A 14,896-nucleotide genomic window follows, 5' to 3' on the forward strand; every position below is an offset into this window, starting at 1 on the left:
CTGTTCCTGGAGACTTCCTTAGAAGAAGTAGTAATTTTTTCCCCTTTCACTCACACACTGCCCAAAAGTTTCTGAGTTCCCAAATGTAACTGCAATTAAGAATTACGGCCATCTCAGTCATTACTTTGAAATGGCACCCTTTTTACTTTTATTTGATCTGTATACTTCTTTTAGGTGGTGGATTGAAAGCAGCTTTATCATCATCATTGCCAACACAAATTGGATGCTTACTGTATGCCAGACACTATTTTAAGTAGTTTGTGTTAGTCTGCACAGTCCAGTGAGGAAGTTACTGTCATTCACCCACCTTAGAGACAAGAAAACCGAGATGCAGAGAAGGTGCTTGTCTCGGGCCACATGGCTGAGGGTGTAGGGCCCAGTGTCCAGCCCAGGTGGTCTGATCTAGAACCTTGCCTTTGACCGTCATGCTGTATTGCATCTGACATAAAGTGTGAACAGGGTCCATGAGGGAGAGTAATTTCCAAAATACCAAAAGAAAATGGCAGCTGATCTGAGTCTGCTCACAAGATTTGGAGCTCCCACTCCTTTCCAGTGGTGCACTCGGACCTTCTCAGCACTAGCCTCAGTTTCTGTTTGGACAATGAGCAAGAGGCAAAGGAAAGAGCATGGGCCCTAGCGAACCTGTGTTTTCCGCTCTGATATTTTCCACAAGAAAATGATCCATTTAAGTCTGTGGCCAGAACCCGATCCTGCTTGCTTGAGCTTGACACTGGGAATTTGGCCGCAGGAAAATAGCTGCCCTGGACACCCCTTATTCATCAGGAAGGCCCCATGGGAACAGAGGTTTTTCCCGGGGTGCAGGTGTCAGGTGCTTTCACTGAAAGTGCTTGGATCTCAGTGCTGTTGTCCAATTAGATATTTATTGTAAAGTGGTAATTATACTTCTCTTTTAAAATTCATTTTCCTTTCAGTTCCCCCCCACAGTTAAATTAATCCTAGTATCTATAAGAACTGGCATTAAAAACAGATTTTGCTGCTTTTATTATTGTTAAAGGTGTTGCCTCATCTGTGCATTACACACATATCTTGGATATTTAGAGAAAATATTAGCTAATGGGAGCATAACAAACTCTAATTATGCATCACAGTGGCTGCTCGAGGGAATGGGGAATGCTCTGGGAATCTGTCCATACACCATACCACAGCCTTGCAGACACCCGGCAGCTTTGCTTTGCCTGATTTTGATGGAATGTTGTGAATGATTTCCATTGCTTTTGGCTAAAATACCTTAAACACGTAGGATGGTTTTGACAAAAATAATTCCTCCAGATATTCAGCTGCTGCCGTTGCCATGCTACTTATTACCGGCTTACTTGGTGTTTTAAGCTTGACCTTGGAAAGGGGTGGTGGCTGGGGGGAAAGGGTAAGAAAATAGGGAAAATATTTTAGTGAAAGGTCAAAATCAAGAGATTGGCAGAGTTTAAAAATGCTTAATTATTACTATTATGGAAATCTGGAAGTATAAAATCCATGCTGGAACACATGTGTACTGCAAGCTTTGTTTTAAGATGATAGAAAGAGCTCGGAGTCCACTGTGCTTTTATTTTTGTCATTGTCAGATGGTGCCAGAGAAACCCGTATTTTATTATGTCCTAGGTGTAGTCATCGTGAAACAGATTTCCAAACTCTTAATTTCATACTGTCAGACCAGGAATTGGCAAAAATATTAAACACCACGTTTTACAGCCCACCCCTAAGAGAGATTCTCAGGCCTCAGGATGCTTACAAAGCTCTTGGGAAGTTTGCTAAAATGCAGATTTCTGGGGTCTGGCCAGTAGAGATTCGGGCTCAATTGATGTGGAGCACTGGACCTTCATTTCTGATGAGTCCCAAATGATCACTGGCGTTGCTGGTCCATAGGACATCCTTTGAGAAGCGAGGCCCTGCGAGATTCCAGACCTTGCCCATTGGGTTGTCTTGGAAGATGCCTAGAGAAATCCACATTATGATTGGGTTGCAGGGATCGTGGTTGTCCTCACTTCATCTCCTTGTCCTTAGCACCCAAGATCTTTTCCCTTCACTGTTTCATTTCCTGGCAGAAGGAGGAATTTTCTACACCTGCTCTAGGGCACCCAAAGGCTTCCTAGAAGTTATGAGTGTCCTGCAGCTGACCTTCCACAAACAACTTGGAATCATAAGAAGTTTGTAGTTGAGGGATTTAGACACAAAATAATCATGAAAATTATTCAGGCCTTACTGAAAATAAGCAAAAGGCTTTGATTTATTCCTGGGCCCCATCCCTGTGCAATGTGTTAATCAGGACGGGAGTAGCCAGTGGTCCCTGCCCTGCCAAAGGCCGCCTCTCACCAGTGCCCTTGTACTTACCCTTCTCTCTAGTTGCCCAGCCCTGTGCTACTGGGGACTAAACAAAGGAACATTCTGGAGGGTTTTTTGTCCCGTAACCGAGGGAGTAACACTAACACATTTGAAATTTTTTGGTGAATTAGTAGCTGCCCACCTGGATCTTAAGCCTTGTTTCCAAAATGGAAATGGAATTTTCCCCTTTACTCAGGAGTGGGGACCCTTTAGCCAAACTCAGTGAAAACTCCTGAGCCAGGATATCTGAAAGTTCAGCCAAAGGCTAGATATTAAAATATTGGGAGAACTTGCAAGAGCTTCGTTCCACATTTGTTCATCATCTTCCTTTGTTTAACTAAGTTTTTTAAATTATGAAATGACACAGAAGGTGACAAGTAAAGGTGTGCTCCCCATTTCTACCACGTACTCTATTCTCCCAGTCCAGTTAATCACTCTTAACAGCTTCGTAATATCCTTCCAGGATATTTTATACATGCACAATCACACATGCTTTTGCCCCATTTCATTAAAAAAAAAAGTTACTATTTCGTAACTTGTTTTGTTCACTCATCCTATGAGTGACAGCCCAGTGGATTTATACACTTTTTTCTCCAACACGGGTATAGTTCTCCTTTGTATGGATGTACATACATGTGTTTATTCCTCTTCTTGATGGGCAGTTTGGTGGATTCAAATTTTTCATTATTACAAAGATGTTGCAGAGAACCTCCTGGTACATACATATTTGTGCACACTCGCATAAATTTTATATGTAAAGTTAATTCCTGAAAGGGGAATTTTGTGGTCAAAGAGTATGTTCATATAATATTTTTATATTGCTAAATACAGTAGTCCTCCAAAGAGAGAGGGCACCAGTTTGCAAACCTATAGCGTATGAGAACTATTATTTCTCCACACGCTTAACATTCCATATTATTAAACTTCTTCATCTTGGCTAATCCAGCATACAAAAAAATGTGATCCTCATTTCCATTTGAATTTCTTTGATTCCTTAGCAGGATTAGGAAAACCAAGGTTATCTACTGAACAAATTCTAACCAATTAGAAAATCAGGTAGAAGTTAAACTCTCCTTAAAATAGCAACACAGATTTAAAATATCTACTAATAAGCATTTTTTGGGGTGTGTGTGTAATTTTTTTAATTTTGAAATATTTTAAATCCCAGTAAAGAATTTAGCAAGAAATGAGCAAGACCTATAGAGATGAAACTGTACACTTTACTATAAGACATAAAAGAAGACTTAAATAAATGAAAATGTATTCTTTTTCCTTGCATACGAAGACTCAATATTGTAAAAATGTTGATTTTCTGTAAATTAAACTATGAATTTGCTGAATGTCCAGTCAAAATACCAAAATTGCTTTTTGAAAGGGTTTTTACAAAATGATCCTACAATTCATCTAGAAAAATCAACATGCAAAATAATTAATATTGACAGGGTACTAATCCCAGCCAATTTTAAAATTTATTGACTATATAAAAACTTTTGTGTGTCAAAATACCACAAAGAAGATCTAAATACAAATGACAAACTGAAAAAAATATAGAAAATATATTACAAAGTGCTAAGCTCCTTAATATGCAAAGAGCACTTATAAATAAATAAATGAAAGACAAACAATCAAAAAAAAAAAAGGGCAGAAAACATGTACAAGAATATCACAGAATAAGAAATACTCCTGGCTTGTGAAAAGTTGCTCATCATCATTGAATAAAAGTTACTCAGAATTAATGTCAGATTTTTCATTGAGTAAGGAGTTCAAACATGCTGTGATTTTACTCTTGATATTATTCATGGAAATTAATATATTTAGCAAGTTGGCTGGTATAGCCTGTGTTTCTGACTCAACTGGACTGGGAGCCTTCCTGGCCATAAAATGAAGGGGCAAGTCAGATAAAACTCCAAAGGACCCTCTATTTGAGCCTCCTGTTAACTTGTTTTCTCCGCTTGCACTGTTTCCTCAATCCTTTTGGTGTTCTGTAAGAAAATGGGGCCCTGCCATCCTCCTTGCTGATAATGATGTGTTTAAGAAACAATGCACCAAGCAGTTATAAATTATTCTAAATTATACATTGTTCACCTTTAAAATTGTTCTCTGGCACTCACCCAGCCTGGGAGAGTGGCAGCACCCATCCGAGGGAGGGGACATTAGGGGGATGTTCACAGAGGAGGAACCCATTCTCCTTCTGCTGGCAGCCCACTGGGAAGGCCCGAATAGATTGACTTTTCCACATCAGGTGCTTGCTCAGGCACTTGTGAAAGCCTGAACTGAAATGCACTGCTGAACCCTGCACTTCAGCAGATGTGGGGAGGGGGGTTGCACTGGAGGAGTGGGGGACCCTTGGTGCAGGACTTTCCCAGTGAGCCCCACGAGGAAGAAAAGCATTTTCTCCCTTTAATCTACTGCACTGAGTTCCTTCCCTCCCAGAGAGGGTGTTGGGAATCTCTTCCTGGCGGATCTGTCTTCCTTTCTCCCTGTCCTCAGTGGAGGGGACCGACAGGGATTTAACCAGCCGTGAAATGAGAATGAAGCCAGCTGCCCTGTTGCTGGGTTACACCCATGAACAACAAAACAAGGGCTCTCCCTGGGCGGTACAGGCCTGTTTAAGATTCTGGAGCCCCACAAGAATGTTACTTCGGCTTCCCATCCTGCCCTCCCTCTTGCATTGAGCACAAGAGGCTCAGGGCCTCTGCTCAGGTCTGACAGACACAGCAGGCTGCCGTTTCGAACTTACTGCACTCTCCGAGGCTCCTTCCTGGCCCACTCGGAAGGGTGGGTGAACCTCTGCCCCTGGGGCTTTTCCACTTGCCATTCTCCATCTAGCCCTCAGGGCCCTCCTCTACCTGCGTCCTCCTTTCTGCTGAAGACGACTCAGGGTGTTTTCATCATTCAGTCATTCAACAAACATTTACTGATGTCGCCTGTGTGCCCAGAGCCAGTAGGATCCTGGGGCACTGAAATGAAACCATGGTCCTGGTCTTAAGAAATCCTCAGCCTATTTAGGGAGATGCAGTTTCACAAGGATGATAGCATTGTAATGGAAGTATGCCCGGGCTAGTAAGAGAAGAGATAAGAGCATCTACTTTCTACTGGCTGGACTGGCTTTCCTGAGGCGGAGCCATCTGAGCCCTCGAGGAAGCCAAGAGGACAGGGAGTGGTGGACAAAGAGCAGGTGCAATACCCAGAAACAGACATGAGCACAGCAAGTTCCCAGAATGGCAACGAGTTTGGAATGGCCGTAGCTTTGGTTGTGAGCAGGGTTGGAAAAAGAGGTGAAGCTGTGGCTTGCTAAGGCGTCGGGATTTCTCCAGAGACTATTGGAAGATCTTGAAGAGTTCTGTTCACAGGGATGCTGGGTTGATTTGCAGTGTGAAAGGTCACTCCTGCGGCATGTGGATAATGAGTGTAGGAGGCTGCAAGACCAGTCCAGAGGCAGCTGCAGCCATTGGTCTGAGGCGTGATGAGGCTGAGCTCAGGCAGAGGCAGGATGATGGAGGAGGGGGCCAAAGGGATACAGAGGTGAGAAGGAGGAAGGCATGGGGATGACTCAGCAATTTTGGGCCTGGGAAGGAGCAGATTGATTGATGGGAAGAGTGACAGATAGGTGGGTGAAAACTTTGGACAAGTTTCATTTGCGGAGCCCATTTGCTCTTCAAGTGATGATGAGCAACCATCAGCCAGATCAAGAGGGAGGTATATCTAGAGATGGAAGAGAAAGGGTGGTGTCTCAGGCCTTTTTTGTTTGAGATTGCTCACCTTACCCAAGCTAGCCCCTGATGATGCATCCGATGTTGGAGCAAGTCATCCATCCTGGATCCTGACCCAGTATTGCTTTCTTCTCATCAAACAGCTCTTGACTCTGTGACCATGATTTCTTCTCAAGGTCCCTCAAATTCAGGTTGCCATGGAAATGGAACTCTAGTCTCTCCTGTGGTCTTTAGTTTTCCCACTTCTCCAGCTCTTCGGATCCTCCATGGCCTTGAGAGGGAATCCAGTCCCATCTCTGAATCCCAGCCTCCATCCTGAACATTGGGCCTGCCTGGAATGGCCAGCCAGCCCTGGCTGCTTCAAGGTGGGGGTGGGAGAGCTGGTAAGGCTCCAGAGGTTCAAGAAAGAAACTCTGAGTAGTGCTAACATTTCAGTGTCGGGCAGAAGAGGACAGAGAGGGTGAAGGAGCAGCCAGAGGGGAGGAGGAGTCCAAGTATATGCTTCCAGAAAGTTTGCAGTGACTCTTCTGGGACTCCCAACTTTCTGTATGTAGCGTGATCTAGAAGGTCTTGAAATCATCCTGCCCATCAAGATTTGCTAATCACATGTTTACATCTTGGCTTGGGTGAGCTGGTTTAGTTCACCTGTTTCCACGCCTAGCACGATGCCCTGCATCTAGTAGGCACTCAGTAGATACTTGTTGAAATGAGGAACGGAAGCCACTGAATGCCATTGTCTCTGGTCATTGTGCTTATGGGGGACAATGGTGGGGTGTGCCTCCTCTCAGTGCTGCTTTACTTGTCTGCAAGCGACTCTGAGAAAGTAAATTCTCACCTTTCCAAGGCTCCTGCAGATTGTCATGGAAACCTATGGGGGCTGTTGGTCCTTCTAATCTCAGCTAATAGTGGAGGGACTTTCGCTGGTGCCCCCCACGCTTCCCATCAGGGTTCCCCAGCATAGGGAGGGGGGCATGGCATGCCCCTCCCCCAACTGCACCAATGTATCTGACAGTTTGAAGCTACTTTGCACCCCATATTTTCTTTGCATGTGGAGTTTGCAGGAACTATCTCTGAAGTATGGGTGCCAGTTGGCGGTTGTGTTGTTAGGGCCTGTGGGAGCTGACCTGGCTGGGGCACATGGTCAGGGTCGGGTTAAAACAGCCTCTGCCCCTGAGTAGCTGGGTCGTTGTGGCCAAGTCATTTCATGAGACTCATATATCTGCCAGGAGGAAGTCCAAGGGGCACTTGTCTTTTCTTTCCTTGTTAAGGTCCTGTGTTATAGACTGAGAAATACTTAGCCTCTCTGTGCTTACTCTTCTCCTCAGGATGGATATTTTGGATTGTTCACAAGTGACTGTTTGGTTCTCACCTTCATCCTGGCAAAACATCTTCTTTTCTTTGTCCCCACAACTGGACCGATGAGAAGGGAGGATGAATTTTCTCTTATCCAGGGGGTCTCTGAAGCTTCCCTGATCACCAGACGCTGTTGCTTCCCAACGTCCGCCCCAAGACAATGAGCGACAGGCTGGAACCAGTCTTATCTGCCCCACATTTAGGCAAATATGAGCCCCTCCCTTCTATTTTAAGTCTTGATAAAGACTGCCAGGAAGAAATAAAGAAATAAGGCAACTTGCCAGGCTGCACAGGGAAAAGCCCTTTACTGGAATGTTTCAAATGTAAAACACATGGCCTCCAAAAACCCCAAGAATAATCCCTCTGAGAGGCCCTGGGCTTGTCTGTTAAGAGACAAGAAAGAGAATCTGGAAGCCGGTTTTTCCTAGTACTTTGGAAGCACAGATTCCGTACATGGCTTATGAGGCCTGCTCTCCCTGTTTTGTAATCCTGGGACAAGGTCTTTAATATGGAAGATTCCAGTTAAGCCCTTTTCTAGCTGGTGCCTGAAAAGTCCTCCTTTCATAGGATTTGGGGCCCCTAAGGAATTCAAATGCCAAGGCAGAATTTCCGCAGGGACTTCATAAACCAGTAAAACCATCATTGAAGCCTTTGAGGGGGCAGAGGAAAGGCACGGAGCTGAGAGGAGATGAGAGTTGTCTTTTCACTCCCCCTTCCAGTTTTGATTTTGTGTCTGCCTTTTCTCTTTTTTTTTTAATTCAGTTTTATTGAGATATATTCACATACTGTACAATTATCTGTGGTATACAATCAGCTGTTCATAGTACCATCATATAGTTGTGCATTCATCACCCAATCTATCTTTGAACATTTTCTTTACACCAGAAAGAATAAAAATAAGAATTAAAAAAAAGAAAAGTAAAAAAGAACACCCAAATCACCCCCCCCATCCCACCCCAATCTTCATTTAGTCCCTGTCCCCATTTTTCTACTCATCCATCCATACACTGGATAAAGGGAGTGTGATCCACAAGGTTTTCACCATCACACTGTCACCCCTTGTGAGCCTACATTCTTATATGATCATCTTCAAGAGTCAAGGCTACTAGGTTGGAGTTTGATAGTTGCAGGTATTTACTTCTAGCTATTCCAGTACACTAAAACCTAAAAAGGGATACCTATATAGTGCATAAGAATGTCCACCAGAGTGACCTCTCGACTCCATTTGGAATCTCTCAGCCACTGAAACTTTATGCCCTTTTTTCTTTAACTTGAGCTGTCCTCCTGGCCCAGGACTTCATTTTCTCTTGCCTGTGGCATTAGAGGAGCTTCCAGATTCCTCTCCTTACCTCAATCCTCAGGGGCCAGGGGATCGGAAGGCCCGGAGTGCCCTCTGGCCACCTGCCCCGGGTCCTACATGACGCACCCACTTGAGGCCCAGCCGCTCTGACCGTTCCTCTGTTTAGACCCCATAGTGTTAAGTTTTAAATCCACCATTGCAGTGTCTGGTACAGAATCATCTTTTTTTAAAACTCTATATAACTTTTTGTTTCAAAATAGTTTCAAGCTTATTAGACAGTTACAAAAATAATACAAACCCCATACACAGAACTCCAACATATCTGTACCCACCTGCATCCCCCCAGATATCCAGATTGACCAATTTTAACATTTTGGTACATTTGCCATTTCTTTCTATCTCTCTCTCTCTCTCTCTCTCTCTATCTATCTATCTATTTATCATTTATCTATCTCTAAGTAACTAACTTTCTATATGTCTATTTATCAATCCATTTTCTGAACACTTGGATGTAGGTTGTATATATCCTACTCCTTGAGTACTTAATACTGCCATGTAATTTTCTCCAAAACCACCTTAAGTGCTTTATCAAGTTCAAGAAATCTAACGTTTTTTCATCTGTCCCAATAATGTCCCTTTGAACCTTTCCTTTTCCTTGCTAGAACCCATCCAGGATCATGTATTGCATTTAAATGTCATCGTCTCTTCAGTTATTCTTTTTCTTTAATTGTGGGAACACACATACAACATAAACTTCCCCATCTCAAACACTCCCAAGTATACCATTCCATGGGATTAATCACATTCATGATATTCCAGTACCCTCATCACCTTCCATCACAAAAACTTTCCCAGCTCCCCAAAAAGAAACCCTACACTCATTATGCATTAACTGCCCATTCCCCCTGCCCCCCACCCCCACATCCCCAGCAGCCTATACTCTAATTTCTGTCTCTGGGAGCTTTCACAGTCTCCAGTATTTTCTTTGTGGTTACCACGGGAGTAAATTTAATCTTTTATCTGTAACAATCTTGTTTGCTTTGATACAGACTTAACTTCATTCATATACATAAACTATGTTCCTATACCTTTCTGTCCCCTCAGCTTTATGTCGTTCTTTTCACATATTACATGTTTATACATTCTGAACCCAAAACCACTGACATCTCATTACATTTTATGCATTTGCGTTTTAGATCTTGTAGGAAGTAAAAAAACATGGAGTTACAAACCAAAAATACAATAGTACTGGCTTTTTATTTATCCATGTCATTACACTCACCAGAGATCTTTATTTCTTCATGTGGCTTTGATCTATTGTCTACTATCCTTTTCTTTCAGCCTGAAGAACTCTATTATCCCTTAGACGATCAGTCTACTGGTGACAAACTCCCTCAGCTTTTGTTTTGTTAAATGTATTAACCCCTCTATCATTTTTGAAAGATGGTTTTACCAGATATAGAATTCTTGGTTGGCAATTTTTTGCTTTCCGTTTTTCTGCTTTCAATTTTTTGCTATATCATCCCACTGCCTTCTTGCCTTCATAGTTTCTGATTGGAAATCAGCAGTTAATCTTTTTGAGGCATCCTTGTCTGTGACACATTGATTTTCTCTTGTGGCTTTCAGAATTCTCTCTCTATCTTTGGCATTCAACTGTTTGATTATAACATGGTGCAGTGTGGGTCTGTTTCGGTTTATCTTGTTTGGAGTTCGTTCAGCATCTTAGTTGTGCTTATTTATATCTTTGGTAAATTTGAGAAATTTCAGTCATTATTTCTTTGAATATTCCCTCTGCCTCTTTCTCTCTTTCTTCTCCTTCTGGGACTCTGGCAATGCATATATTGGTATGCTTTATAGTGTCCCAACAGGTTCCTCAGTTTCTGTTCAATTTTCTACATTCCTTCTCTCTGCTCCAAAAACTGGATGATATCAGTTGTCTGATCTCCAGTTTCTCTTTCTTCTGCCAGGTCCAATCTGCTATTGAACCCTCTAGGGAATTTTTAGTTTCTGTTACTGTGGTCTTCAGCTCTGTTACATTCCTTTTCATAATTTCTACCTCTCTATTGATATTCACTTTGTGTTCATTTTCCTGATTTCCTTTAATACTTCATCCATGTTTTCCTTTAGCTTTTAGAGCATATTCAGGGCCATTTTTTTCCTTTATTAGAGAAGTTGTGGGTTTACAGAACAACTACGCATATAATACAAGATTCCCCTATATCGCCCTATTATTAACATTTTGCACTGGTGTGGATTTAGGGCCTTTTTAAAAAATCCTTTTCTGGGGTGTCCCAGGTCTGAGCCTCCTCATTGACAGTTTCTAAAGCTTTAATCTTCTCCTTTGCCTGGGCCATTGCTTCCTGTTTCCTTGTATGTTTTCTAATCTTTTGTTGAAAACTGGACATTTTGATGTCTTAATGTGTTATGGCTGGAATTTAGACTCAGAGGCATCTGCTCCTTCTACTCGTGTTCAGCTAGTGTTATGACAGAGCTTTTATTGAGTCCAGGAGCTAACAAGCACAAGAACAACAACAAAACAACAAAACAAAACAAAATAAAAACAAAAACTAAAAAAGAAAAAAAGAAGGAAAAAAGAAAACACCTGGAAAGCCGCTCCACCTCTTCCGAGTGGGGTCACGGCCCCGCGGACAGGAGCCGGAATTCTGAGAGTGCGGGGCGCTTGGCGGGTCAAGGTCGCCCCTCGCCCGGCGCCATGTCCCGAAACCTGCGCACCGCGCTCATTTTCGGCGGCTTTGTCTCCCTGATCGGCGCCGCCTTCTACCCCATCTACTTCCAGCCCCTCATGCGGCTGGAGGAATACCAAAAGGAACAAACCATAAATCGAGCTGGTATTATTCAAGCAGATGTGCAGCCACCAGGGTTAAAAGTGTGGTCTGATCCATTTGGCAGGAAATGAGAAGGCTGTCACCAACTCTGACTCTGAAAGTAGACATCTTCATGCTTTTGATTCTGCAGCAAGTAAAAATCAGCAACCTGTGGAACAATGGCTGGAGAAGAAAGCTTTGTAATGCCGTAAATAAGAGTACTTGTGATGAACGATTGTGCACGAGGATTACTATTCCCTTATTTCCCATTTTGAGTATCAAAAGGACTGTGAAACAGATCACACCATTAGAAAGGTTTCATGATTCTGGTTGACTTTTAAAAATGAAGTTACTTCATTTGTGTGTTTGGAGTAGATCTACTTATTATTAAGTCTTTACCAGTTACCCAAACAAGCTGTGATATGAAGACAAGCAACCAGTGGACTTGGAAAGATCCAAGTCTATTTTGCCATCTTCCAAATAAGAGATTTCAGTGAAAATCTCTGAGCTGCCTCATAGAGCTCTTTGAAAATATTAAAATTAAGAAAGCTCTTTGAGGATAAGGTACTTTGTGCTCTTTAAGCATAAACAGTTCGCTTAACCAGATTGCTCTGTGTTGGAAAATAAATAAATATGAAACCAGTCAAACTAAATTGATACTCATGCGTAGTAGAAATCAACATTGAATTAATAAAGTGAAAATGTATATATTAAAATGATTTGCTTTTACTTTAAAAAAAAAAAAAAAAAGAAAAAAAAGAAAACACCTTTCCCAGTCTTTGCAGATTGACCTATGTGAGTGGCCTCCTTCATGGCTTATACACAGAATGAGTTTGGAGAATAGCTCCTGGCTTCCCTGGTCCTTTCTGTGCATGCATCTTGTCTTGGGTATGTGTATGTGGCCCTAGAAACTGCCCCCTTTTCATGGCTCCGAATGTCCCCTCCTCCCTAGGAAACAGTTTCCTCAGAGTCTAGCCACTGTATTGTACGTTCCACAGCCAGCAAACCCTTGCCCCAGGCAGCCACTCGACTGCTCTTCCACAGTGTTTTGTAAGAGCACTCTGTGAGCCACCTTCTACACACAGGGCAAGTTCCAAGAATGTGAGTCCCTCATGCCAGCACCAGACAGATTGGAACAGACATACATGCTTCTAGTATGTGTACAAGGGTTACCCTCTGGAACTGAACCAGGGATCTATTCTGGGAGCACGGGCCGGGCTGTGCTGGTGAGGGATGGGGCCAGCAGGGTGCCATGAGATCCTACCACTTTCAAGTGACCTTTTTCTTGATTTGGTACTCACCCTGTTCCTGCAATCCTTTAACTGTTTTCTGGAACTTTGAGAAAGATGTTTCTGCCATTCTTGCTGGGTGTTCCAAGCTTCTGTGGGGGGCGGAGCCCAGGAGCATCTTACTCTGCCATCTTGATCACGCAGGGCCCAGCATCAACTTTTTCAATATCTGGGAACGGGTGGAGTCTCCTACTTCTAGATCTTCGCTCTGGCTGTTCCCTAGTGCTGAATACCCTTCTGTGCTGGTTTGAATGTATTGTGTCCCCCAAATGCCATTATCTTTGTGGTCTTGTGGGACAGACATTTTGGTGCTGGTTAGATTTGCTTGGAATGTTCCCCACCCAGCTGTGGGTGGTGACTTTGGTGGATACTCCCATGGAGGCGTGACCCCACCCATTCAGGGTGGGCCTTGATCAGTGGAGCCATATAAAACATGCTGACTCAAAGAGACTGAACGGAGTGCAGCTGTGAGTGACGTTTTGAAGAGGAGCAAGCTTGCTAGAGAGGAATGTCCTGGGAGAAAGCCATTTTGAAACCAGAACTTTGGAGCAGACGCCAGCCACGTGCCTTCCCAGCTAACAGAGGTTTTCCGAACGCCATTTGCCATCCTCCAGTGAAGGTACCTGATTACTGATGTGTTACCTTGGACACTTTATGGCCTTAAGACTGTAACTGTATAGCCAAATATACCCCCTTTTTATAAAAGCCAATCCATCTCTGGTGTTTTGCATTCCGCAGCATTAGCAAACTAGAACACCTTCCATTATGAGTTCTTGTCCGTATCCTCCCTATCCTTCACAGCCATACTTAGTTACCTCCTCCAGGTACCTTCCCAGGTTCCATTGTGATCAAATTCGATCTCTTTCTACCACCTACCCCAGAGCACTTTGTTGCTGCCTCTATCATTCCCATATTGTGGGTGCTACAATGCCGTGTGATGGAGGCACCATGGATATGTTTGTCCTTGCTTTGAAATGTGGGTTCCAGAAGGCAGTTATCCCTACAACAGGGACTGGCGTACAACAGCTGCGCAATAGGTATTTGCTGAATGACTGAATAAAACTCTGGAAACTAGGAACTGTGTCTTCTTTTTATCTTTGGATCCACCGCAGCAACTTCATGTTGAATAAAGATCAACAGATGTTTTTTAGAGTCTTCATTTAAGCTGAGTTCAGGTCCTTGACCTTTGCAAGGAACACCCTCTTAGCGTGGAAGTCCCCACACGCCATGCTGCACCACAGCCTCATGCTTGTTCCAGATTTCCAAATCCTGTCTCTGAATTGTGAAAGATGATATATGAAAAGTCTTACAAAAGCACACGTGGAATAATTGACACTAAAAGCTCTGGGGACCATGGGAGCGGTTTTGAAGATGATGGAACTGCAGTAGGGTTGAAACTGATGGCTGTGATGTTGGGTCTTTGAACTTGAATCTCACCTGTGATTAATTTTTTTTTCCATCCTTTCATGACTTGATTTTTCTCACATGCCAATGTATTTGTAGGTTTACTGGATTTCAGGGAATGGGGTGGTAATTTCTCATCTTCCCATTTAGTAGTTTCAGCTATGGTGCTGTTCAGTATCTTCAGTGACAGGCCCTGTAGCTGAAGGCTGCTGCTACTATAATTATTGTTTGTAATTACAGAGTAAAACTTGAATTTGGAACCTTCACCTCTTATATTTTTTATAGTTGGTTATTTAGGCTTTGGGCATCCTGTTTGGTTTCAGGCATGTATGTCTACTTTGTAGGTTATGTAGACTACATCAACTACGTTATGTTTTGATTAGTAGTTTAATTTAGAATTGTGTTAAATTGGATGTTTTGCATTTGACTTCATTTTATATTATTGTGAAGTAAATTATTTAATTTTTGAATTCTGGAATTTTGAACATTTACTGTAATTTGCAATATAACTGTTGTGAAATACATGACTAAAGGTAACAAGGAAAAAGAAAGCACCCACAGGCAGACTAAACAGTTTTTCCAAGAAAATACTGAGTCACCAGTATTTTTTCAAATATGTTTGAAATCAACCCTAACTATGAAAACTGGTATGTATATGGCATACTTATAATTATT

The 14,896-nt window shown here is 42.7% G+C and overlaps 1 protein-coding gene across 1 annotated transcript in view; it reads left to right on the forward strand.

Annotated features, from left to right (window-relative positions):
- The window catches only part of RAB31 (RAB31, member RAS oncogene family), a 148,908-nt gene that overhangs the window by 116,055 nt on the left and 17,957 nt on the right, over positions 1 to 14,896 (forward strand). The window lies entirely within an intron of this gene.

This window comes from Choloepus didactylus, chromosome 16 (genome assembly GCF_015220235.1).
Source record: "Choloepus didactylus isolate mChoDid1 chromosome 16, mChoDid1.pri, whole genome shotgun sequence".
In the NCBI taxonomy this organism is placed as follows: Eukaryota; Metazoa; Chordata; class Mammalia; order Pilosa; family Megalonychidae; genus Choloepus; species Choloepus didactylus.